The sequence below is a fragment of the Mustelus asterias genome, chromosome 5, assembly GCF_964213995.1.
Source record: "Mustelus asterias chromosome 5, sMusAst1.hap1.1, whole genome shotgun sequence".
NCBI classification, from domain to species: domain Eukaryota; kingdom Metazoa; phylum Chordata; class Chondrichthyes; order Carcharhiniformes; family Triakidae; genus Mustelus; species Mustelus asterias.
In genome coordinates, this window is record NC_135805.1 from 14,476,150 (window position 1) to 14,502,792 (window position 26,643).

General features: G+C 44.8%; 1 protein-coding gene across 2 annotated transcripts in view; it reads left to right on the forward strand.

Moving 5' to 3' along the window:
• The window catches only part of lin9 (lin-9 DREAM MuvB core complex component), a 133,054-nt gene that overhangs the window by 648 nt on the left and 105,763 nt on the right, over positions 1-26,643 (forward strand). Inside the window, exon 2 of one of the 2 annotated variants that reach the window (XM_078212207.1) lies at positions 138-169. The exons of the other annotated variant lie outside the window; for it this stretch is intronic. The gene's annotated coding sequence lies outside the window, so the exon portion shown is untranslated. The remainder of the gene's footprint in view (positions 1-137; positions 170-26,643) is intronic. 2 annotated transcript variants of the gene reach the window in all.

The following is a 26,643-nucleotide window of genomic DNA, read 5'->3' on the forward strand; positions in this document are numbered from 1 at the left end:
CGGGTTGTTTGATAACTCAATGCTGCAGTTTGTTCTGCTTTGCCAGAAGTCTTTACGGTTGTGGGTAATTTGGTCAAACTGACTCTTGGGGTTCCCTGTTTTTCTCCTTGGTTATTTCTGGACGTTGTCCCAAGAAGTGGAATTTGGTGGCTGCAGAGATTGGAAACAGGTTAGAGGGGCTGAATGGCTTATTCCCCGTTCCTGTAAAAGATGCAGGTTGCAATCTAGGGTGTTACTTTCCCACATTCCACCTTTTGTAAACTTGAGGTCATCCAAAACTCTGCTGCCACTGTCTTACCTCGGGCCAAAGCTGAGTTATCATCCCTGTGCTTGTTGATCTGGTTCTCAGTTAAGCAATGCCTTGATTTTAAAACTCTCCTCCTTGTTTTCAAATTTGTGACCCCCACAATCCTGATATCTGTGCTCCACTAATTCTCACTTCTCGAACATTCTTGATATTAATACCTCCCATCTTGGCAGTTATGCATTCAGTTGCCTAAATCCTTTTTGTTTAAATTATTTCACAGACTGAGGGTGTTTGTGGCCAAGTTAACATTAGTTGTCCATCCATTTTTGTTTCCCTTAAGTTTTGGAATATCCTCAATAAACCTCCCCTTTGTTCTCTTCTACTTTAAAGGTGAGGTGAGAGTAACTGCTCTTGACATCAAGGCAGCATTTTGACTTCAAGGAGCCCTCACAAAACTGGAATCAGGGAAAATTAGTTAGTCATTCCTAGCACAAAAGAAGATGGTTGTAGTTGTTGGCGACCAATCATCTTGGTCCTGGGAGTTCCTCAGGGTCGTGTCATCTAGGCCCAATCATCTTCAGCTGCTTCATCGATGACCTTCCCTCCATCATTGTCAGAAGTGTAGACTTTCACTGATGTGTGCAATTTTCAGCCTCAGATACTGAAGCAGTCTGTGTCCAAATGCAGCAAGATCTGGACAATATTCAAGCTTGGACTGACAAGTGCCAAGTAACATTCGTGCCAGGCAATGACCATCTCCAACAAGAGTGAATCTAACCATCTTCCCTTAGCATTCAGTGGCATTATCATTGTTGAATCCACCTCTCTCTTCTTCTCCCCCCCCCCCCCCCCCCCCCCCCCCACCACCCCCCTATCAACACCTTTGGTGGTCACCATTAACCGGAAACTGAACTGATCAGGTACTGAGAGGCTGGGATTTCTGTAGAGAATTAACGTTTTGTGTGGTGTTTGGGTCATTTTCACAGCTGTGCTGTATGAATGCCATTGTACCGGTAACACATCCAGACTCCCCAAAGCCTGTCCATCATCTACAAGGCACAAGTCAAATGTGTGATGGAATACTCTCCACTTGCTTGGATGGGTGCAGCTCCAACAATCAAGAAGCTTGACACCATCCAGGACAAAACAGCCTGCTTGATTGGCATCCCATCCACTACCTTAAATATCCACTCCCTCCCAACACTGACGCACAGTAGCTGCAGAGTGTACCATCTATAAGTTGCAATGCAGGAACTCAGGAGCCCTTCAACAGCAAACCATTGACTTCTACGTCCAGAAGGACAAGGGCACAGATGCCTGGGAACACCACCACCTGGAAGTTCCTCTTCAAGCCACTCACCATCCTGACTTGGAAATATATCGCCCTTCTTTAATGTTGCTGGGTCAAAATCCTGGAGCTCCCTCCCTAACAGTGCTGTGGGTGTACCTACACCAGATGGACTGCAGCAGTTTAAGAAGGTGGCTCACCACCGCCTTTGGGGATGGGCAGTAAATTCTGACCGAGCCAGCCACGCTCCCATCCTGTGAACAAATTTTAAAAAGGGTCATTCCTTAAAAGTTACTTCTTGGATCAAGCTTTTTGTCAGGCCCTATTATTGCCTTGTATGTTTCGATGTCACCTTTTGTTGCTTCACTCCTGTGAAGCGCATTGGAGTATTTAATTACGCTGGCAGCATTCTATAAATATACATTTTTGCAGCAGAGTTTTTAATCTTTGGTCTAAGGCTGTCTTGGTTCTGGAGGTGGGGAAAATAAAGCACTTGAGAGGTCATCAATGTTTTTTATATTTGCTCTTTGTTTGCCCTTTCACACACAATGCATCTGGAATGTTCAAAGTGTAATATAAATGCAAGTTGTTGAATTTCCCTATTGATTGATGCTTTATTTATGTGACTGTGAATTAAGATTTTAGTTAAAGATTGCTGTTTAATGTCTCTTTGGAAGGAGGTCCATGTTGGTTTTTATCCATCCACACACAGTCTGAAAACATGCTGGTATCGGTGAGAGGGAACGTTTTGTGTGGTGTTTGGGTCATTTTCACAGCTGTGCTGTATGAATGCTTTTGAATGCCGCTGTACCGGTGACAGCTTTGGGAGCTGCAACCTCAGAATGAATCAAAGTTGTGGAGTATTTGTAAATTGCCTGACACACCAAAAGCATAGTCACAGATTTCAAGGAACTTAATCTATGGTTCCTTATTTTTTATAGTCTACCCTTTGATAGAACTGTGTTGCCGTTGAGAGATCCTTTGCCTGTTCAAAAAGAAATTGGTATACTCGCAAAGGAGAAATCTAAGGAGAGAGTTGGGGCGGTGTAATTGGAAAGTCTTTCAAAGGATTTGCACAAGCATGATGGGCTGAATGCTCCCCAGTGTAGTAGGGTTGATGTGTGTGGTTATTGGCGGATGGTGGCCAAGCTTCTGAGGTGCAGCATTGTGTAGATATAACAATATGAAGTTTTCTGTCTGTAACTGATTTTTTGTAGTGTTGCTGAACTTGCTCGACACATTAGCAATGATATGTGCAAGTAAATCTACTTTGTATGGCGCTCTGAATTCATTTTAAATTACTGCCCCGACCCAATGACAGATCCGCAGTACCTATTGTCTATAGCTCATTATGCTTGACGTGGACTTTCCTGACACCTTAAGAGTTTTGAATTCATGTGAATATGTACTGTACAAATCTCACGCACCCACCATTACATTTTAGTGAAATCCTGTGACAACCCAGATTATTGATTTGCCCATTCATTTAATTAAACCAATATGGCAAATTATTCATTCTGCAATGTGCCCGTCCCTATATAGAACTGAAATTAGGCAGGTTACTACACCAAAATAAACCTTTACAATCTGAAAACAAAGGACGAGGAGTAACTTGAAAACTCTGATCTTATCTTGGGTTCATTCACCACATCACAAGAACACATGTTGAATACGGATCAAGCCAATCTTTCAGTTCATCCATCCAGGCAAACCTCCAGTTCATTCCCCTCCCCCAAGCTTTTGGGTTTGATATCTCTATACTTCTATGTCTTACCTCAAAAGCATTACTCTGCACATTGTCATACTAAAATTAATGGAATGGCATAACAGACTCGAAGGGCTGAATGGACGTCTCCTGTTTGTAATAGCAGACTCTCCTCCGAGTTTGTGATTCTGCTGTTTGTTTCAGGGTCCCAGCGTATGGCTGCTGCTGCCTTGTGAAACAAGCATCAGAAACAGAGTATAAAATCACATTTTGTAAATAGTTCCCTGCTTTTAACCCTTCAATACTCAAGGTTCCTGACTTGGAAACCTGCCAGATATGTGAAGCACCAGTATCACAAGATGTGCTGCAGTTCAAGGAAGATGGCCACCACCACAGAACAGCTTGGAGTGGTGGGCAGTAAATGGAGCCTTGCCAATATCGCACACATCCCAAGAGCAACTAGTCAGACACCTGCTCCTCTTCCGCACTTATTGATTATCACCCAGTTAGCTTTGCAATGTCTCTGTCTCAATGGTTCATCTTGAATGTGCTGTAAACTCTGGTGATTACATGCAGAGAAATGCATCTTCCTCGCTGCCCCAATACCTGCCCAATAATTCAAGTTGTGTACACTGATGTTCAATATCCACATTGTTGAGAGCAGGGCGAGTAAAATGCTGGGTTCTGCTGACATTTAAAAATCACTTGAACCTTATTCATCAAGCTTATTCCTCCTCCCACAAGTTTTGGATATAATGATTCTGTTTATATTTTTTCCTAATGTGTTGCTTGATGTAGGAATTCCTCAGTCATTGAGAGGATCCCGGAGATGAGGAGAAATGTCTTCTGAAGGTCTTCACCACAGAAGCTGGGTCATAAAGTATACTCAAGGCTGAGATTTTTAATCAGTAAGGGAATCGGGGGTTATGGGGATAAGGTGGGAAAGTGGAGTTGAGGATTATCAGATCAGTCATGATTTCACTGAATGGCGGAGTAGACGCGATAGCCCAAATGGCTTACTTCTGTTATGTCTTATAGTCTTAAAAGCACAAAGTGATACAATTGCTGGAAGTTTGAGGTAATGTGGTTAATACAGGTAGTAAGCATTGGAATAAGGGGGAGCAGGTTAATGGTGCATCGTAACGAGAGACGCTTGTCCGGAATGCCTTCTCTGGCTGTTTTAAAGTTTTTAAGTGTATTTGTTAGTGTCACAAGTAGGCTTACATTAACACTGCAATGAAGTTGCTGTGAAAATCCCCTAGTCACCACACTCCGGCGCCGGTTCGGGTACACTGAGGGAGAATTTAGCACCTAACCAGCACATCTTTCGGACTGTGGGAGGAAACCGGAGCACCCGGAGGAAGCCCATGCAGACACGGGGAGAACATGCAAACTCCACACAGACAGTGACCCAAGCTGGGAATCGAACCTGGGTCCCTGGCGCTGTGAGGCAGCAGTGCTAACCACTATGCCACCCCATGGCTGTTGTTGGCGGACCTGTTTGGGCAGCCTTAATGTTTGTCAGTCTACCCTCTGTTTTTGTTGTTTGTAAATGCACACACAAAATCAAGTGACTTCTAGTTTTGGAGATTTTGATGCAGGCCATGGAGATGGGCTTGAAACTGGCCCTCACCACCTGGGGGATCTGACTTTCTACAGATGGGAGGTTGTGGGGAAGATGGTTGTTTTCTTCTTGTCTGATACGATGTTCTTCTGATTACACTGTAGCTTGTGATATAAATAGAACCTGTCTTCAGTGACAGGGAGTACCAGGTGTGTGTGTGTTTTCCCCTTATCCCCTGTCAGAGTGAAGAGTAATCAGGTTGTTGTCTCCATTTGGAAAGATGATTCTGAAACACATTCTGTCCAGTGAAGGTTTTAAAATTCTTTCCTCTACCCCTACCCATCTGTAGTTTTTTTTGGGAGGTTATGCTTCCCCTTTGCTAGATCCATTAGTTTGAGAAATGATGAAATGCCATAGTGCAGAGTACTTACCCACAAATATACAGAAGGCCAGAGGGTTTGATGGAGTAAATAAAGAGCAGGTTAAATACTGAAGCAGCCCATGCCCTCATGCAGCAAGACCTGGACTGCTTGGGCTGACAGGTGGCAAATAACTTGCACACCTCACAAGTGCCAGAGAATCCAACCATCTCTCGTTGACATTCAGTGGCATTACCATCACTGAGTCTCCCACTATCAACATCCTGGGGGGTTACCATTGACCAGAAACTCAGCTAGACTAGCCGGATAAAAACTGTTCTACAGGAACAGGTCAGAAGCTGCCCTTCTGACTCTCCAAAGCCTGTCCACCATCTACAAGGTACAAGTCAGGGGTGTAATGGAATACTCTCCACTTGCCTGGATGAGAGCAGCTCCAACAACATTCCAGAAGCTCAGCACTATCCAATAAAGATAATAATAACACAGCAGCTTGTCTTTTACCTTTAGCAAACTTATTCTTCATATGGCTCAGTAGAGTTACAAACTCTTTAGAATTCCCTCAACCCCATTTATACTCTTGGAAGTTGAGCCAGTGATCACCACCTGCTTTGATTTGATTTATTATTGTTACATGCATTAGTATACAGTGAAAAGTATTGTCTCTTGCACGTTATACAGACAAAGCATGCTGTACGTAGAGAAGGAAAGGAGAGTGTGTAGAATGTAGTGTTACAGCAATAGCTAGGGTGTAGAGAAAAATCAACATAATGCGAGCTAGGTCCATTCAAATGTCTGATGGCAGTAGGGAAGAAGCTATTCTTGAGTTGGTTAGTATGTGACCTCAGACTTCTGTATCTTTTTCCTGACAGAAGAAGGTGAAAGAGTGTGTGTCCAGAGTGCGTGGGATCCTTAATTATGCTGCCCCCTTTTCCGAAGCAGCGGGAAGTGTAGACAGAGTCAATGGATGGGAGGCTGGTTTGCGTGATGGATTGGGCTGCATTCACGACCTTTTGTAGTTTCTTGTGGTCTTGGGCAGAGCAGGAACCATACCAAGCTGTGATACAACCAGAAAGAATGCTTTCTATGGTGCATCTGTAGAAGTTGGTGAGATTCGTAGTTGACATGGCAAATTTCCTTAGTCTTCTGAGAAAGTAGGGGCATTGGTGGGCTTTCTTAACTATAGTGTCAGCATGGGGGGACCAGGACAGGTTGTTGATCTGGACACCTAAAAATGTGAAGCTTTCAAGCTTTTGCTTTTTACTCTGTCCCCATTGATGTAGACGGGCATGTTCTCCTCTACGCTTCCTGAAGTTGATGACTATCTTCCTCATTTTGTTGACATTGAGGGAGAGATTATTGTTGCCGCACCAGTTCACCAGATTCTCTATCTCATTCCTGCACTCTGTCTCATCATTGTTTGAGATCCGAGCCACTACGGTGGTGCCATCAGCAAACCTGCTGATCGAGTTGGAATGGAATTTGGCCGCACAGTCATAGGTGTATAAGGAGTATTGTAGGAGGCTGAGAACACAGCCTTGTGGGGCACCAGTCTTTAACCATGTAATTGGCTTAACAATGTAACTGCCGAAGGATGCAATTGCTGATACATTGACAGATTCCCCTCTTCCTATTAAATTAAAGCTTTAGAACATAGAGCAGTACAGCACAGAACAGGCCCTTCGGCCCACGATGTTGTGCCGAGCTTTATCTGAAACCAAGATCAAGCTATCCCACTCCCTATCATCCTGGTGTGCTCCATGTGCCTATCCAATAACCGTTTAAATGTTTCTAAAGTGTCTGACTCCACTATCACTGCAGGCAGTCCATTCCACACCCCAACCACTCTCTGCGTAAAGAACCTACCTCTGATATCCTTCCTATATCTCCCACCACGAACCCTATAGTTATGCCCCCTTGTAATAGCTCCATCCACCCGAGGAAATAGTCTTTGAACATTCACTCTATCTATCCCCTTCATCATTTTATAAACCTCTATTAAGTCTCCCCTCAGCCTCCTCCGCTCGAGAGAACAGCCCTAGCTCCCTCAACCTTTCCTCATAAGACCTACCCTCCAAACCAGGCAGCATCCTGGTAAATCTCCTCTGCACTCTTTCCAGCACTTCCACATCCTTCTTATAGTGAGGTGACCAGAACTACACACAATACTCCAAATGTGGTCTCACCAAGGTCCTGTACAGTTGCAGCATAACCCCACGGCTCTTAAACTCCAACCCCCTGTTAATAAAAGCTAACACACTATAGGCCTTCTTCACAGCTCTATCCACTTGAGTGGCAACCTTTAGAGATCTGTGGATATGGACCCCAAGATCTCTCTGTTCCTCCACAGTCTTCAGAACCCTACCTTTGACCCTGTAATCCACATTTAAATTAGTCCTACCAAAATGAATCACCTCACATTTCTCAGGGTTAAACTCCATTTGCCATTTTTCAGCCCAGCTTTGCATCCTATCTATGTCTCTTTGCAGCCTACAACAGCCCTCCACCTCATCTACTACTCCACCAATCTTGGTGTCATCAGCAAATTTACTGATCCACCCTTCAGCCCCCTCCTCTAAGTCATTAATAAAAATCACAAAGAGCAGAGGACCAAGCACTGATCCCTATGGGACTCCGCTAGCAACCTGCCTCCAATCCGAAAATTTTCCATCCACCACCACCCTCTGTCTTCGATCAGATAGCCAGTTACCTATCCAATCGGCCAACTTTCCCTCTATCCCACACCTCCTCACTTTCATCATAAGCCGACCATGGGGGACCTTATCAAACGCCTTACTAAAATCCATGTATATGACATCAACTGCCCTACCTTCATCAACACACTTAGTTACCGCCTCAAAAAATTCTATCAAATTTGTGAGGCACGACTTGCCCTTCACGAATCCGTGAAACAAAAAAAAAATCACATTTTTTCAGTGGAAACAAAGTCATGTTCTTTAACACTATAGATCTCACACTCCCATTGCCATATTTATATACACAGCTACAAAGCCAAAAAAAATCAATTCTGTTATAACATAAGGTATACAATTCACAATTTCTTGGAACAGGCATTTATTTTTGAAAATCAGTCTAATTGTTGACTTGTGTCAGTCCATTGTATCTTAGAGATCTCCCTCCTTTCTAACTTTCATGTATGCTAGGTCTGTTCTTAGCCTTTATTCTTTGACACTTTTTGTTGAATGGACATTGTCCCACAGGGGTCAGTTGTTAACAAAAACTTTTCTCACTCAGCTCCTTGTACTATATTTCTGTCAGTATATTGAATAAGTAAACCCCTGTATATATCGCCAGGGTTTCTGCTGCTAGGGTGCTTTTCACTATATTTTAATTTTCTTGACTTGCCAAGCCAAAGGCAACATTTATCATTCTTTTCTACCAAATATATGATAAAGCCAGCAGTGCTCAGATATCTATTGGAAGATTGGCATGTGAAGTGTTGCTAAATATGACCAATCTCATACCGTCTGGCTTACCCAGGGCTGGAAACTTGTATGCATTTCTCCAAGTTAAATTTCTTTAATGCTTTGTTTACTCTCAGAACTTCCTCTACCATGGCATGCCTCATCATAGTACTCAGCTCCAACACATCACAGTCTGAGCGCATAACCAATTAAACTGTCCAATTAAACTTGGTCTGAGTGCATAACCAATTAAACTGTACAATTAAACTTCTCAATTGATCTGTTTCTTCCTGGGATACTGGCTACTCTTGTGACGATCTGACCTGATTTATTGAGATGCGTTTGATTAACATTTTGGGGATAGGATCGTTGGTTTAATGTTATTCCTGACTTGTTAAGCCTCTGTATTTAAAAGCCCCTGAAGCCTGGCGTCTGACCTTGAACTCCTTGATTTTATCATTCACCCATTGTTCGAATTCTACAGAACCTCCCCACAGAAAATCATCCACATGCACGATAAAGATTCCTGCTAGCCTCGCCTTGTTATACTAATAGAACATTGCAGGGTCTGCTTTTAACTGGGAGCAACCTGTTTTCAACAGGACCAACCTCACAGAAAAATACCATACCCTTGACACATCAATCGTAAACACACTTGTTTAATTTCCACAATTTTCCTTTTATATCGCAGGCTTCTTGAGATGGTTTGTAAAATACTTCCCTTTGAAATTGCTCACCCTGCAAAAATTCTGCTTTTATAGCTATCGATCTGCACTCCCAAGGTCATGCATGTACTCCCTCCATGCCGACACTATTGTTAAGAAAACCCACCAACGTCTCTACTTTCTCAGGAAACTAAGGAAATTTGGCATGTTCACCAAAACTCTCAACAACTTTTACAGAAGCACCATAGAAAGCATTCTTTCTGGTTGTATCACAGCTTGGTATGGCTCCTGCTCTGCCCAAGACCGCAAGAAACTACAAAAGGTTGTGAATGTAGCCTAATCCATCACGCAAACCAGCCTCCCATCCACTGACTCTGTCTACACTTCCTGCTGCCTCGGAAAAGCAACCAGCATAATTAAGCATCCTGGACTTGCTTTCTTTTGCCAGGAAAAAGATACAAAAGTCTGAGGACAAGTACCAACCGATTTAAGAACAGTGTCTTCCCTGCTGCTGTCAGACTATTGAGTGGATCTATCACGCATTAGGGAAAATCCTAAAATATTCTATATCAATGGGAAGAGGATGACCAGGGAAAGAATAGGGCTTATTAGGGACCAAGGGGGAAATCTGAGAATGAAGGCAGAGGACATTGGCAGGGTGTTAAATGAATATTTCAAATCTGTCTTCACCCATGAGAATGAGGAAGTAGTTATGCAACTCGATGGTGGGGGCGGGGGGGAGAGAGACTGTGCAGCTCTAGAGAAAATTGTCATAGGGAGTGACATTGGAGGCATTGGCGGGCTTAAAAGTGGACAAATCTCCAGGTCCGGATGAATTGTGTCCCGGGCTGTTGTGGGAGGTGAGGGAGGAAATTGCAGGGGCTCTGACCCAAATTTTTAATTCCTCCCTTGTCACCAGGGAGGTACCAGAGGACTAAAGAACAGCATGTGGTCCCACTATTTAAGAAAGGTTGTAGAGACAAGCCAGGGAACTACAGACCAGTGAGTCCATGTCAATGGTTGGGAAACTATGGAGAAGATTCTGAAGGAGAGAATCTATCTGCATTTGGAGAGGCAAGGTTTGATCAGGGATAGCCAGCATAGTCAGAGGGAGGTCATGCCTAATAAATTTGATTGAATTTTTTGAGCATGCAACCAAGTGTGTGGCTGAGGGTAGTGCGGTTGATGTAGTTTACATGGAGTTCAGCAAAGCCCTTGACAAAATCTCACATGGGAGACCTATTAAGAAGGCTAATGCACACCCTGATATTCCAGACCGTCACCACTCTCTGGGTAAAATGGTTTTTCCTCAAATCCGCCCTAAACCTCCCAACCCTCAATTTTAACTTGTGTCCCCTCTTAACTGACCCTTCAACTAAGGGGAACAGCTGCACCCTGTCCATGCCCCTCAACAAAGAACAAAGAACAATACAGCACAGGAACAGGCCCTTCGGTCCTCCAAGCCCGCGCCGCTCCCCGGTCCAGGATTGAATCCTGAATCCAGGATCCCCGCCCAATTTTTCAGCCTATCTACATATCAATATCCTATCCACCGAGCTGTCCCTCACAGCTACGATGCTTTGTTCATCACAACCTATTAACTCACCCCTACCCCCCCATTCCAGACCATGTGATCTCCAGGGAGAGGCGAAAACCCAGAGTGAAAACCCCAGGGCCAATATGGGGAAAAGAAAATCTGGGAAATTCCTCTCCGACCCCCTGAGGCGATCGAAACGAGTCCAGGAGATCACACTGGCCCTGATCGGAAAATGCTTCCCAACCCTAGTCATTTCCACTTCCACGAACACCATATGAATTCCCTGCCCCCGAGACAGGTTCCCAACTATCCGCAGTCTCGCTCTGTACTGGCAACAGCAAGATGATCATAGAATGAAGCCTTGAAACGAGAAACAAGGAACAATGAGCCCGCGCCGCTCCCTGGTCCAAACTAGACCACTCTTTTGTATCCCTCCATTTCCACTCCGTTCATATAGCTGTCTAGATAAGTCTTAAACGTTCCCAGTGTGTCCGCCTCCACCACCTTGCCCGGCAACACATTCCAGGCCCCCACGACCCTCTGTGTAAAATATGTCCTTCTGATATCTGTGTTAAACCTCCCCCCCCTTCACCTTGAACCTATGACCCCTCGTGAACGTCACCACCGACCCGGGGAAAAGCTTCCCACTGTTCACCCTATCTATGCCTTTCATAATTTTATACACCTCTATTAAGTCTCCCCTCATCCTCCGTCTTTCCAAGGAGAACAACCCCAGTTTCTCCAATCTCTCCTCATAACCAAGCCCCTCCATACCAGGCAACATCCTGGTTAACCTCCTCTGTACTCTCTCCAAAGCCTCCACGTCCTTCTGGTAGTGTGGCGACCAGAACTGGACACAGTATTCCAAATGCGACCGAACCAACATTCTATACATCTGCAACATCAGACCCCAACTCTTATACTCTATGCCCCGTCCTATAAAGGCAAGCATGCCATATGCCTTCTTCACCACTTCTCCACCTGTGAACCTTGGAACACCTCAATCAGGTCGCCCCTCAGTCTTCTCTGCTCCAGAGAAAACAACCCAAGCCTATCCAACGTCTCTTTATAACTTAAATGTTCCATCCCAGGCAGCATCCTGGTGAATCTACTCTGCATCCCCTCCAATGCAATCACATCCTTCCTATAATGTGGCAACCAGAACTGCACTCCAGCTGTGGATACAGGGTGAGCTGACAAGGTGGATTCATAATTGGCTTAGTGGTAGGACACAGAGGGTGGTGACACTCAGCTGCTTTAGTGACTGGAGGCCAGTGACGTACCACAGGGATCCATGCTGGGCCCCTTGTTGTTCGTCATTTATATAAATGACATAGATGACTATGTGGGGGGGTAGGATCAGAAGGTTTGCCGATGACCCACAGATTGGCCGAGTGGTTAATGGTGAGGTTGAGTGTCTTGGGTTACAGGAAGATATAGACGAGATGGTCAAACGGGCGAATAAGTGGCAGATGGAATTTAACCCTGAAAAGTGTGAGGTGGTGCACTTTGGAAGGAGTAATTTGACAAGGAAGTATACGATGACAGGTCTGACACTGGGAAGTTCCGAAGAACAAAGGGACCTTTGTGTGTTTGTCCATAGATCTCTGAAGGTGGAAAGGCAGGTAAATAGGGTGGTGAAAAAGGCATGTGACACACTCACCTTTATCAATGGGGGTTGATTCCAAAAACAGAGAGGTCATGGTGAAGTTGTATAGAACTTTGGTGAGGCCACAGCTGGAGTACCGTGTGCAGTTCTGGTCGCCACATTATAGGAAGGATGTGATTGTACTGGAAGGGGTGCAGAGGAGATTCACCAGGATGCTGCCTGGGATGGAACATTTAAGTTATGAAGAGAGGTTGGATAGGCTTGGGTTGTTTTCTCTGGAGCAGAGAAGACTGAGGGGTGACCTGAGCGAGGTGTTCAAGATTATGAGGGGCATGGACAGGGTGGATAGGGAACAGCTGTTCCCCTTAGTTGAAGGGTCAGTTACGAGGGGACACAAGTTAAAAGTGAGGGGTGGGAGGTTTAGGAGGGATTTGAAGAAAAACCATTTTACCCAGAGGGTGGTGATGGTCTGGAATGCGCTGCCTGGGAGGGTGATGGAGCTGGGATGCCTCACATCCTTTAAAAAGTACCTGGATGAGCACTTGGCACATCGTAACATTCAAGGCTACGGGCCAACTGCTGGCAAGTGGGATTAGGTGGGCAGGTCAGGACCTTTCATGCGTCGGTGCAGACTCGGTGGGCCGAAGTATTTGGTGATTAAGTTGAGCTTTCTCTACACCCTAGTTATGACTGTAACACTGCATTCCGCACTCACTCCTTTCCTTCTCTATGTACGGTATGCTTTGTATAGCGCACAAGAAACAATACTTTTCACTGGATACCAATACATGTGGCAATCAAATCAAAAGTCAAGAGTATGTTGCCAAAATGGCCAAAAAGAATTTTCAAGCTTACTTTCCCTGCAGTAGGGGAATGCACTCTGATATCTTGGTACCCAAGTCTTTCCTCAATATCCCAAGCTACCAGTCTAGCTTTAGCCTTGTATTTGCCATCAGGGATCAGCTTTCCTGTGCATATCCACCTGTGTGACAAGGCTGGCTGTCCCTTTCTGCAGTTTGGATATCCTGCAGATTCTTCCAACTTTCCAGCACTTTTCTTTTGCTTTTTTTAAATCACCTTTCTTCCATTTTATTGACAGCCAAAAAATTTCTCTATCACAAGGGCTTCTACTTTTAGTGACATTCCTAGCTGGTTCTGTAGTTCTCTTTCTGTCCAAGCTATGACCTCTACTCACACTCCCTTCTCTCCCCCATGACTGCTGCTACATGATCTTTCCCACATCAGAGCCCTGTCTGCAAGTCTCAGATCTTCTCCTGATATCACAGCACCCTTCTGGTTCACTGTCAGCATTTATACTCTGTTTCTGGCCCTCTACATTTTTACCTCTTTTTGCCAATTCATGGGTCTTATGACCTTCATCCTGCATTTTTAACCAATGTTTATATTTACCGGTAACTTTTCCTGCTCTTCCTGTGATGGTGGCAACTGTCCACACATTGGCCCCTTCTTGATTTGATTTATTGTCACGTATTAACATGCAGTAAAAAGTATTATTTCTTGCACGCTATACAGACAAAACATACCATCTATAGAGAAGGAAACGAGAGAGTGCAGAATGTAGTATACCGTCATAGCTAGGGTGTAGAGAAAGATCAACTTAATGCAAGGTAAGTCCATTCAAAAGTCTGTGACAGCAGCAGGGAAGAGGCTGTTCTTGAGTCGGATGATACGTGACCTCAGACTTTTGTATCTTTTTCCCGACGGAAGAAGGTGGAAGAGCGAATGTCCGGGGTGCGTGGGGGTCCTTGATTATGCTGGCTGCTTTTCCCGAGGCAGCGGGAAGTGTAGACAGAGTCAATGGATGGGAGGCTGGTTTGTGTGATGGATTGGGCTACATTCATGACCTTTTGTAGTTTCTTGCAGTCTTAGGCAGAGCAGGAGCCATACCAAGCTGTGATACAACCAGAAAGAATGCTTTCTATGGTACATCTGTAAACGTTGGTGAGAGTCGTAGCTGACATGCCAAATTTCCTTAGTCTTCTGAGAAAGTAGAGGCATTGGTGGGCTTTCTTTTAACTATAGTGTCGGCATGGGGGGACCAGGTCAGGTTGTTGGTGATCTGGACACCTAAAAACGCTCTCGAGCCTTTCTACTTAGTCCCCTCCCCGTTGACGTAGACAGGGGCACGTTCTCCTTTACGCTTCCTGAAGTCGATGACAATCTCCTGGCATGTATGTTAGCTTTGTTCTTACTTTGATTAGTTGTCCTTTTGAATAGATAGCCTTATCCTGTGCTTCAATGTTAGTTTGTTTATCAATCAATTCTTTATTTATTGTACTTGGTTCCTCATGCCCATTATGTGCTTCTCCTCCTCCTCCTCCTTCGGCGATCACTCGCCAACGAGTGTTACCATTGCTAGGCCACTACTATTCCTTTCTCAGGCTCCTTTTCTGGGCCTCATCTTGCCATCGGGTACCCTTGAAGAATTGTGTCCCTTCAATCAGGGAGTTTCTCGAAGTTGGTCTCTTCTGAGCAAGGGTCTCCCAGGCATTAAAGTTACAAGAGCCTCTACAGTGCAGAAGGAGGCCATTCTGCACATCGAGTCTGTACCAACTCTCCGAAAGAACATCTTAACCCAGGCCCTATCCCCATAACACCAAACATCAAGTCTATGTTGCATTTCTTGAGGTAAGTCTTAACGTGTCTTTGAAGCAATTTCTTTGCCCCCCCACTTGTTCGGCAGCTTTCCTTGAGCTGGTTGAAGAAGAGTTGAGAGACCAGCTGCCTTGTGCACGAGAATCTTGTGTCAGTAATAATGTCACAATCGTCGAAGACTCTCGTCCTTGGGTATTAGGTATTCTGAACCCCCTCTTAGGAGCACGTTGCATAATGATACTTGGAATCATGCCGATAACATCAACTAACTATGCCCCGTGCATTTCCCGGATTTAAATGTCTACGGTCGCCATCCCAGGCGCGCTTTTTGTTTTGACTTTCAAATTGGTTAAGCATACGGCCATCTTCAGACCACCTATCAATAACCCCATCTTTGTACTAAAATCTGCCTCTAACGTTTTGTCCATCTCTCAAAACTCAGCCACCATTGAATCTTCAATCTTTATCACAGAGTCACCTGTGTCCAGTAGGAAAGTAGCTGGAAATTATTGGAAATTCCTAGAGAATCTTTAGGGCAGCAGCCATTTGGTCTAGAAGAATGTCTTCAGAACTGAGCCCTTGTCAATACTGAAAGTTTATTAATTTGAGAAATATATGCACAATCAAGTAACTTAAATGCCAATACAGACTCCAGGATGTCAAATTCAAATGTCTTTAAACTCTTATCCCATCTATCAAATCCCATGGTATATTCCTCCATGGACTGATCATCCATATTCTTAAATCGATTAAAGGCTGACCAGGCTTCATATGTTTCTAATAAGTCATCCTTTTTGTGGAATTTATCCAAGATCTAACAGAAGATGCGTTCCCTCGTCATTACATAAATCATCACGTTCCACTCTAACTGAAACACTTTACAGGTGAGGTCCCTGAGGATTGGAGGATAGCGAATGTGGTCCCATTGTTTAAGAAGGGTAGCAGGGATAACCCGGGAAATTATAGGCCGGTGAGCTTGACGCCCGTGGTAGGGGAGTTGTTGGAGAGGATTCTTAGAGACAGGATGTATGTGCATTTAGAACGGAACAATCTCATTAGTGACAGACAGCATGGTTTTGTAAGAGGGAGGTCGTGCCTTACAAATTTGGTGGAGTTCTTTGAGGAAGTGACAAAAACAGTTGACGAAGGAAGGGCCGTGGATGTCGTCTATATGGATTTCAGTAAGGCATTTGACAAAGTCCCTCATGGCAGGTTGGTTAAAAAGGTTAAGGCTCATGGGATACAAGGAGAAGTGGCTAGATGGGTGGAGAACTGGCTTGGCCATAGGAGACAAAGGATAGCGGTTGAAGGGTCTTTTTCCAGCTGGAGGTCTGTGACCAGTGGTGTTCCGCAGGGCTCTGTACTGGGACCTCTGCTATTTGTGATATATATATAAATGATTTGGAAGAAGGTGTAACTGGTGTAATCAGCAAGTTTGCGGATGACACGAAGATGGCTGGACTTGCGGATAGCGATGAGCATTGTCAGGCAATACAGCAAGATATAGATAGGCTGGAAAATTGGACGGAGAGGTGGCAGATGGAATTTAATCCAGGTAAATGGGAAGTGATGCATTTTGGAAGAAATAATGTAGGGAAGGGTTATACAATAAATGGCAGAGCGATCAAGAGTATAGAAACACAGAGGGACCTAGGTGTGCAAGTCCACAAATCCTTGAAGGTGGCAACACAGGTGGAGAAGGTGGTGAAGAAGGCATATGGTAGGCTTGCCTTTATAGGATGGGGTATAGAGAATAAAAGCTGGAGTCTGATGTTGTAGCTGTATAGTACGCTGGTTAGGCCACATTTGGAGTACTGCGTCCAGTTCTGGTCGCCGCACTACCAGAAGGACGTGGAGGCGTTAGAGAGAGTGCAGAGAAGGTTTACCAGGATGTTGCCTGGTATGGAGGGTCTTAGCTATGAGGAGAGATTGGGTAAACTGGGCTTGTTCTCCCTGGAGAGACGGAGAATGAGGGGAGATCTAATAGAGGTGTACAAGATTATGAAGGGGATAGATAGGGTGAACGGTGGGAAGCTTTTTCCCCAGATCAGAAGTGACGATCATGAGGGGTCACGGGCTCAAGGTGAGAGGGGCGAAGTATAACTCAGATATGAGAGGGATGTTTTTTACACAGAGAGTGGTGGGGGCCTGGAATGTGCTGCCAAGTAGGGTGGTGGAGGCAGGCACGCTGACATCGTTTAAGACTTACCTGGATAGTCACATGAGCAGCCTGGGAATGGAGGGATACAAACGATTGGTCTCGTTGGACCAATGAGTGGCACAGGCTTGGAGGGCCAAAGGGCCTGTTTCCTGTGCTGTACTGTTCTTTGTTCTTTGTACTCCTGATTTTACTCTTTGCTAATTTTAAAGTCAGTGCCCCACGTTGCTTCTTCTTGGGTAATGAAGTGACCCGTGTCCATATCTCAACTTCAGTTTTCCATTCTTCGTATGGCTCTGCTTTTGAGAAAATTGGTGAATAGTCAAAGCTTGTTATTTTGCATCTTCCTTCTGCCATCCATCCAAAATTTGTCAGCAGCAGCATACTTTTCCTTCAGAGGGTGAAGACAAGAACCTTCACTTGCCGCAGCGAATCAGCAAGGGTTAATGTTCATTCTCCACTTTAAGATCAGTAATAGTGCATGGTGGAGGAATAATAATATCTTTTACCTTTAGCAAGTTTATTCTTCATACAGCAGATTTTAGTTACAAACTCCTTATGGGTCCAGCTGTGTCCATTTCTAATCTTTTGGCGAATGAGTCAATCATCACTTGTCTTTAAGAATGTAATTGCCAAAGCATACAATTGCTGATACATTGATAATTACCACCACTTAAAAACTTATGTGCTTCACTAATGTCCTTTAGGGAAAGAAATCTGCTGCCCTTACCCGGTCTGGTCTACATGTGACTCCAGAGCCACAATCACGTGGAGAACTTTGAAATGGAGGGCAGTTAGGGATGGGCAATAAATGCTGGCCCAGCCAGCGATGCCCGTATGCCGTGAATGACGTTGTGCTGAGATACTGGAACTTTACATACTTGGTTATCCCCCTTGGGTCTAGTTAATTATTGTTCAGGCAGTAATCAGATGATACAATATACATTAATGATTTGGACGACGGAATTGAATGAAATATCTCAACTTTCAGATGACACCAAGCTGGGTGGCAGTGTGTGCGGTGAGGAGGATGCTAAGAGGCTGCAGGGGACTTGGACAGGCTGACGGATTGGGCAAATATTTGACAAATGCAATATAATGTGGATAAGTGTGAGGTTATCCACTTTGGTAGCAAAAACCGAAAGGAAGATTATTATCTGAATGGCAGCAGTTTAGGAAAGGGGGAAGTGCAACGTGACCTGGGTGTCATGGTGGAACAGTCGCTGAAGGTTGGCATGCAGGTACAGCAGGCGGTGAGGAAAGCTAATGGCATGCTGACCTTCATAGCAAGATGATTTGAAAGTATAGGAGTACGGATGTCTTGCTGAGTATTGTGTGCAGTTTTGGTCTCCTAGTCTGAGGAAGGGCATTCTTGCTATTGAGGGAGTCCAGTGAAGGTTCACCAGACTGATTCCCGGAATGGCAGGACTGACATATGAAGAGAGACTGGATCAGCTGGGCTTGTACTCACTGGAATTTAGAAGAATGAGAGGGGATCTCATAGAAACATATAAAATCCTGATGGACTGGACAGGCTGGATGCAGGAAGAATGTTCCCGATGTTGGGGGTCACAGTCTAAGAATAAGGGATAAGCCATTCAGGACTGAGATGAGGAAGAACTTGTTCACTCGGAGAGTTGTGAACCTGTGGAATTCTCTACCACAGAAAGCTGTTGGGGCCAGTTCGTTAGATATGTTCAAGAGGGAGCTGGACGTGGTCCTTGTGGCGAAAGTGATCAAGGGGTATGGAGAGAAAGCGGGATACTGACAGTGCATGGTCATATTGAATGATGGTGTAGGCTGGAAGGGACAAATGGCCTAGTCCTGCACCTGTGTTCTATGTTTCTATCTCCACGCTGAAAGGAGTTGGCCAACGTTGGCACAAGCGATGGTAGAACTGGTTTGAAAGTCAGTGATATCGTTTGTTTTTGGGCCATGAACTGATCTGCTGATATGAGGTCATTTGCATCATTTGTCTCTGTTTTAACATGGAGCCTTTTTATCGACGTAGCAATGAGATTCTTACAATTGTGTTCCAAAGCGGTATAATGACTTCATGTACAAGAACAAAGCAGACTTCAGAGATCAGATTACTTCCTTATCTTTGCTGTCCCCTTGGGGCGTTTATGTTTTGGCTGTGACCTAATTGGTGACCCTGGTTGTGATTGGTCTATGTTGCAAGTTTCAGATCGTACACAGAGGGTTCCTATTGATGAAATGACTCCGTTTGTAAATGAACTACTCCAAGGTACTAAGCTACTCAAACCACAACATTCCCAAAGACCCAGTCATGGACCTGATTTGATTTATTATTGTCACATGTATTAGTATACGGTATAAAGTATTGTTTCTTGCACACTGTACAGACAAAGCATACCATAAATAGAGTACATAGGGGAGAAGGAAAGGAGTGAGTGCAGAATGTAGTGTTAGTCATAGCTAGGGTGTAGAGAAAGATAAACTTAATACGAGGTAGGTCCATTCAAAAGTCTGACAGCAGCAGGGAAGAAGCTGTTCTTGAGTTAGTACGTGCCCTCAGACTTTTGTATCTTTTTCCCAAAGGAAGAAGGTGCAAGAGAGAATGTCTGGGGTCTGTGGGGTCCTTAATTATGCTGGTTGCTTTTCCGAGGCAGCGGGAAGTGTAGACAGAGCCAATGGATGGGAGGCTGGTTTGATTGATGGACTGGACTTCATTCACGACCTTTTGTAGTTCCTTGCAGTCTTGGGCTGGGCAGAGCAGGAGCCATACCAAGCTGTGATACAACCAGAAAGAATGCTTTCTATGGTGCATCTGTAAAAGTTGGTGAGAGTTGTAGCGGACATGCCAAATTTCCTCAGTCTTTTGAGAAAGTAGAAGCGTTGGTGGGCTTTCTTAACTATAAGAAGAGTTTATCAAACCCCACTCACCTGAGAAAGGAGCAGCGTTCTGAAAGCTGATGATTCCAAATAAAACGGTTGGACTTTAATCTGGTGTTGTGAAACTTTTTACTGTGCCCACCCCAGTCCAATGTTGGCATCTCCACATCATGCTGATGCTATTGTTAAGAAATGAAGGGACCAGGACAGGTTGCTGGTAATCTGGGCACCTAGAAACATGAAGCTCTCGACCATTTCCACTGCATCCCCGTTGATGTAGACAGGGACATGTCCTCCACAATGCTTCCTGAAGTCGATGACAATCTCCTTTGTTTTGTTGACATTGAGGGAGAGGTTATTGTTGCCGCACCAGTTCACCAGATTCTCTATCTCATTCCTGTACTCTGTCTCGTCATTGTTTGAGATTCGACCCACTACAGTGGTGTCGTCAGCAAACTTGAAAATGGGGTTGGAGGGGAATTTGGCCGCACAGTCATAGGTGTAAAAGGAGTATAGTCGGGGGCTGAGAGCACAGCCTTGTGGGGCACCGGTGTTGAGGATGATTGTGTTGGAGGTGTTGCCTATCCTTACTGATCTGTTATCTGGTTTTGGACAGGAGTTAGTCACAATGGTGGAGGAGTGAAATCAGCCAGTGTTCCTGCTCACGTTGAAGCATTTTTTTAAGCCGCTGGAGTCGGCCATTCAGTGCTGTGAACCTATTCTGCCATTCATTAAAACTGTCTCAACCTTTCTTTCCCACACTATCCTCAGGTTCAGGTTCCTTGGATTTAACTTGTGTTGATTCACACACCTCCGGGATAGAGAATTCCAATGATTCACAGCCCTTTGAATAAATATCCTCCACCATAGTCCCAAATGGCTGACTCCTTTGATTTGATTTATGATTGTCACATGTATTGGTATACAGTGAAAAGTATTGTTTTATGCGCGCTATACAGACAAAGCATACCGTTCATAGAGAAGGAAAGGAGAGCGTCCAGAATGTAGTGTTACAGTCATGGCTGGGGTGTAGAGAAAGATCAACTTAATGCAAGGTCGGTCCATTCAAAAGTCTGATGTCAGCAGACTTTTCTTGTTCTTGAGTCGGTTGGTACGTGACCTCAGACTTTTGTATCATTTTCCTGACGAAAGAAGGTGGAAGAGAGAGTGTCCGGGGTGCGTGGGGTCCTTAATTATGCCGGCTGCTTTGCCAAGCCAGCGGGAAGTGTAGACAGAGTCAATGGATGGGAGGCTGGTTTGCGTGATGGATTGGGCTACATTCATGACCTTTTGTAGTTCCTTGCAGTCTTGGGCAGAGCAGGAGCCATACCAAGCTGTGATACAACCAGAAAGAATGCTTTCTATGGTGCATCTGTAAAAGTTGGTGAGAGCCGTAGCTGACATGCCAAATTTCCTCCGTGTTCTGAGAGTCGTCGTTCCCCAAGCATTTAATATATTTTAGTGGGGTCAGCTTTCATTCTCTCTCTTCCAAGGAGTATAGGCTGATTCTACTCATCATGGGAAATCCCCTCCATTCCAAGTTGTGTTCTACTGAACATTTGCTGCCTTCACTTTAAGGTAAGTATGAGAGTGAGGCAACTAAAACTGTACACTGGACTCGTGTACTCTTAATTCTTTTTTTAAAATGACTAAAATACCTTTTAATTTCCTTGCTATACCTGTCTGTTAACCTCAATTGCCAACATTGCCCAGGTCCCTCTGAATACCCAGAATGCCATTTAGAAAACATTCATACCTCAATGGTGGAGGAGCCCAGCACGTGGTGCAAAAGATGAGGCTGAAGCATTTGCAGCCACCTTCAGCCGGAAGGGCCAAGTGGATGATCCATCTTGGACTCCTCTTGATGTCCCCAACTGAAGGCTGTGGCCCTGAAAACATTCCAGCAATAGTTTTGAAGCCGTGCTCTAGAACTGATTGCAACGGGATCTTGATCAATTGGGCCAGTGGGCTGACAAATGGCAAATGGAGTTTAATTTAGATAAATGCGAGGTGATGCATTTTGGTAGATTGAACAAGGGCAGGACTTACTCAGTTAATGGTAAGGCGTTGGGGAAAGTTACAGAGCAAAGAGATCTAGGGGTGCATGTTCATAGCTCCTTGAAAGTGGAGTCACAGATGGACAGAGTGGTGAAGAAGGTATTCGGCAGGCTTGGTTTCATTGGTCAGAACATTGAATACAGGAGTTGGGACATCTTGTTGAAGTTGTACAAGACATTGGTACGGCCACACTTGGAATAGTGTGTACAGTTCTGGTCACCCTATCATAGGATATTATTAAACTAGAAAGAATACAGAAAAGATTTACTAGGATGCTACCGGGACTTGATGGTTTGAGTTATAAGGAGAGGCTGGATAGTCTAGAACTTCTTTCTCTGGAGCGTAGAAGGCTGAGGGGTGATCTTATAGAGGTCTATAAAATAATGAGGGGCATAGATCAGCTAGATAGTCAATATATTTTCCCAAAGGTAGGGGAGTCTAAAACTAGAGGGCATGAGTTTAAGGTGAGAGAGGAGAGATACAGAAGGGTCCAGAGTGGCAATTTTTTCAGAGGGTGGTGAGTGTCTGGAACAAGCTGCCAGTGGCAGTTGTAGAGGCGGGTACAGTGATGTCTTTTAAAAAGCATTTGGACATGGGTTAGAGGGATATGGGCCAAATGCGGGTGATTGGGACTAGCCTCGGGCTTTTAAAAAAAAAAGGGGCAACCTGGACAAATTGGGCCGAAGGGCCTGTTTCCATGCTGTAAACCTCTGACTCTAACTAGCTGTATCCATAATCAAGCTGCTACAATACTGGCATCTACCCAGCAATGTGGTAAATTGCCCAGATATGTCTATCCAGAAAGCAGGACAAATCCAACCTGGTTAATTACCGCCTCACCAGCCTACTCTCGATCATCAGTAAAGTGATGGAGAGTGTCGATAACAGTGCTATCACGGATCTCAATTGGGTTCTGCTAGCGCCACTCTGCTCCTGATCTCATTACAACCTTAATCCAATCATGGAGCTGAACCCCAGACAGTGACTGCCTTTAACATCAAGACAGCATTTGACTAAGTGTGGCACCAAAGAACCCGAGCAAAATTGAAGCCGAGAAGAATGGCATCCATGTATTAAAATAATCTAAGGAAGAGATAGCAGAGATATTACTACTCAGATTTAATAATTTGCTATTGAAAGGTATAGTGCCAGGGAACTGGTTGATAGCTGATGGAATCCCTAGATTTACAAATAGGGACAGATCATGTCCGGGAATTATAAACCAGACCAGCTTAACATCAGTGCTGGGAAAAATAATGGAATCCTTACTAAAGGTGGGGATAAAGGAACCTCTAGAAATGAGAAATATAATAATGGACAGTAAGCATGGATTGCAAAAAGGAAAATCTTGCTTGACCACTGGGGTGACATGATGGCTACCTCACAGCGCCAGGGACCTGGGTTCGATTCCCGCCTTGGGTCACTATCAGAGTCTGCACTTTCTCCCGTGTCAGCGTGGGTTTCCTCTGGGTGTTCCGGTTTCTTCCCACAGTCCGAAAGACATGCTGGTTAGTTCCATTGGCCATACTAAATACTCCCTCAGTGGACCCGAACAGTCGCCGGAGTGTGGCGACTAGGGGATTTTCACAGTAACTTCATTGCGGTGTTAATGTAAGCCTACTTGTGACACTAATAAATATTGAATTTTTCAGTCCTGACATTTCTGCGCTCAGCTAGTCTAGGCCCCTGGGCATTCCGGATCCTTCTGTCTACCATTGGCTGTCAAGCCTTCAGTTACCTTGGCCCTAAACTCTGGAATTTCTCTAAACCTCTCTGCCCTTCTCTCCTACTTTTTATGTTACTCCTTTTGACCAAGCTTTTGCTCACCTTTCTTAATATTTAGAATCCTACAGTGCAGGAGGAGGCCATTCGGCCTATCAAGTCTGCACCGACCACAATCCCAACCAGGCCCTATCCCCATAACCCCATGCATTTACCCTAGCTAGTCCCCCTGACACTAAGGGGCAATTTAGCATGGCCAATCTACCTAACCCACACATCTTTGAACTGTGGGAGTAAACCGGAGCACCCGGAGGAAACCCACGCAGACATGGGGAAAATGTACAAACTCCACACAGACAGTGACCCGAGCCGGGAATCGAACCTGGGTCCCTGGCGCTGTGAGGCGGCATTGTGCCACCCTGCCACCCTTCTTCAGGTGACTTTTATCTGATAACTTTTCTGTGACGAACCAAGGGATACTTTACTATATTCAATGCCATAGGTGATCAAGAAGGCAAATGGGATGTTGGCCTATATCACAAGGGGGATAGAATATAAAAGCAGAGATGTCTTGCTGCATCTGTACAGGGCATTGGTGAGGCCGCAGCTGGAATACAGTGTGCATTACTGGTCCCCTTATTTGCGGAAGGATATATTGGCCTTGGAGGGAGTGCAGAGAAGGTTCATCAGGTTGATACCAGAGATGAGGGGTGTTGACTATGAGGAGAGACTGAGCAGATTGGGTTTGTATTCGTTGGAATTTAGAAGGCTGAGGGGGGATCTTATAGAGACCTATAAGATAATGAAGGGGCTGGATAGGGTAGAGATGGAGTGATTCTTTCCACTTAGAAAGGAAACTAGAACTAGAGGGCACAGCCTCAAAATAAAGGGGGGTCGGTTTAGGACAGAGTTGAGGAGGAACTTCTTCTCTCAGAGGGTGGTGAATCTCTGGAATTCTCTGCCCACTGAAGTGGTGGAGGCTTCCTCGTTGAATATGTTTAAATCACGGGTAGATAGTTTTCTGATCGATAAGGGAATTAGGGGTTATGGGGATCAGGCGGGTAAGTGGAACTGATCCACTTCAGATCAGCCATGATCTTATTGAATGGCGGGACAGGCTCGAGGGGCTAGATGGCCTACTCCTGCTCCTATTTCTTATGTTCTTATGTAATGTTGTCTGTAGTTTTTGTTGCCTGTGTTGGTTGAAACATGAATGTTTGGCTCCTCAGTTGTTGAATAATACCATGGGAATTTGGACTCTACCTCTGGCACCAAGTCAGTGGCTGGGATTTTCCACTCCCGTTCACATCAGGCGTGAATGACAGTGGGAGCTGAAAACCCCGCGGGAGACCCAAATCATGTTTCACACCAACATAAAGGCCAGCGTGTTTATCTCCTCCACCCCTTCCGAACGGGACAGGAACCCAATTATCGTAAATCAGGCCTCTACGCCTGATAATTGGCCTGATGTGGTGGGTCCCACGCCTTGGATTTATTTTCTCTAAAACTACGACAGAGAAAGCTACCTTTGGAGCCAACAGCTTCACACCGCTTTCCCCACCTGTTGCCATACTGTGCACAAAGAAAGGGAAAATTCTATCCAGTGTGTCAGACACCGTGCAGCTATAACCTAACACTGAACTTAGAGCTTTGTACCTGCGAAAGTTCAGCTCTCCCTCACTGGAATATCAGCCTAGATTTTGTGGCTTGGAACCATAGCCCTGTGATTCACCGAAGAGTGCTGCCAACTAAGCCAAGGAGATAAGAGATTAAACCTGGAAGATATTTCTGTTTGGGTTGCTGAGTGTTTGCACAGCTTAAATGATGTAATAAGTCACTGAAGAGGAAAGTGAGTTAATGCAATGAGTTGTCTACTGTACTACATAATAGATTCTAGAATGTTTTTCAGTCTGAACTCAACATCCATTAGGCGTGATAAGAATGACTGCAACTCATCAGGTCGATAGACTAAAAAGGTGGAAGTCAAGGGAGGGATCTGGTGAGGTGTGCAAGATATTAAATAGTATAGACAGTGTGATCTCGGTTAAAGCAACAAAGACAGAAAATAGTGGGAAAGTAGTTTTTAAAATTAATATTAGGAAGAGCTTGGAATATTTAAATATATTGAATAATCTGATGGGTGAGATAGTTGAAATAAAAAATGGCAGCACTGAAACGACAGGTGCAATAGCCGAGATGGATTATTTAGAAGGCAGAACTGTTCCGAACTAAGTGGCCTGTGGTGATTTTTATTGATTTCTAATGTGAAAGTGCCATGTGTTTAGTGCTTTTCTGGAGCAATGTTCTGGATTCCTCTAATTACTAAACAGGGATTGATTGTAGGGTTTGATTGAGAAATCAATCTAAGGAAGGATGTGTTGGCCTTGGAAAGGGTCCAGAGGAGGTTCACAAGCATGATCCCTGGAATGAAGAGCTTGTCGTATGAGGAACGGTTGAGGACTCTGGGTCTGTACTCGGAGTTTTGAAGGGTGAGGGGGGGGATCTGATTGAAACTTAAAGGATGCTGTGAGGCCTGGATAGAATGGACGTGGAGAGGATGTTTCCATAAGTAGGGAAAAACTAGAACCAGAGGGCACAACCTCAGATTAAAGGGACGATCCTTTAAAACAAATGAGGAGGAATTTCTTCAGCCAGAGAGATCATAGAAACCCTACAGTACAGAAGGAGGCCATTCGGCCCATCGAGTCTGCACCGACCACAATCCCACCCAGGCCCTACCCCCATATCCCTACATATTTCCCACTAATCCCTCTAACCTACACATCTCAGGACACTAAGGGCAATTTTTTTAGCAT